Genomic DNA, 1,256 nt, shown 5'->3' on the forward strand with positions numbered 1-1,256 from the left:
TGACTTGGTCAGCCAGTCAATTGCTTAAGTCCGAGGACTGATTGTTAACCCTTAGATGAGAAGCTCCTATCGCTACAATGATACTAGGCTACCGGGTAGAGAGTGGATCACTGTATAATTAGATAGATAGCTTACCCCTAGATAGAAGGTTCACCTAAAGTGTTTGTGAAGTATGTTATGATGAGAGCCTTAGAACTTTTGAAGAGTCCTAGAGGCTCTTGTGAGATAGCTGACAATGTCAGCATCAGAGTTGGGTTGATACCCTCCCTTGGCTCGATGTTTTTGATCTTCAACTTGGACGTCCTTCGTTTGAACGGTTTCAGCAGTTGGTCAATCATGTCTTTTAGTCTTCCGCTGACGTGTCCTATAATCTTTCTTTTGTGAGTCATTCTTGACCATACTTTTGTGTTGCTCGTTGAATTTCTTTGATATTCATGCTATCACATGTCTGTAAACTAAAAAAATATGAAAACAAAAACTTGAAATAAATGTAATTGGAGATATAAATAAAAAAAAAATAATAAAATCCTGAAAATAAAAATAAAAGTTAAACTTTTTAATTTGAGGTTTAAAATTATAAAGTTTATAATAACTAAATAAAATAAAAAACTTGAAATAAAAATAAAAACTAAATTTAGAAAAATACAAAATAAAAAAAAAATAACTTGCATGGTGGACCAAGTGGCCCACCTTTCCAGAAGATGTGCTACTCGCCAAAACTGTGGGTGAGTGGGTGACTCTCCTTTTAATATTTTTATTATTCTCCTTTAATCTTTTATTAAAAAGATTTTTAGCAAGCTAAAAAATTAATTTAAACAAATTACTAGTTAAAAAATATATTTTATTTATCTCATTCAAAATTAAAAAATCTAATTAATGTTTAACTACTCTCAAGTCCATCATTCCCATTATTAATATTTTACTTATCCGAATATTATTATTTTGATTTATTTATTTTTTTTTAATTAGACATGTTAACGTTATGTCTGGGACTTATAGAAGATATATCTAATTTATATAAAATTAAGCCTATAATATATACTATATTTAATTATTATTAAAATGTAATATTATACATATTTAAAGTATTAATTTTTTAAATAGAATAATTTTACTACATTAAAATAATAGAAAAAATAAGGATAATTTACATACAACCCACTTTATTTCTCTATTAACTTATCTAACATTTAAGCTTTTATATATATATATATATATATATATATAAAAGGAGAAAACAATATTTTGTTTTTGTA

This window comes from Phalaenopsis equestris, unplaced genomic scaffold (assembly GCF_001263595.1).
Source record: "Phalaenopsis equestris unplaced genomic scaffold, ASM126359v1 Scaffold000002, whole genome shotgun sequence".
Classification (NCBI taxonomy): domain Eukaryota; kingdom Viridiplantae; phylum Streptophyta; class Magnoliopsida; order Asparagales; family Orchidaceae; genus Phalaenopsis; species Phalaenopsis equestris.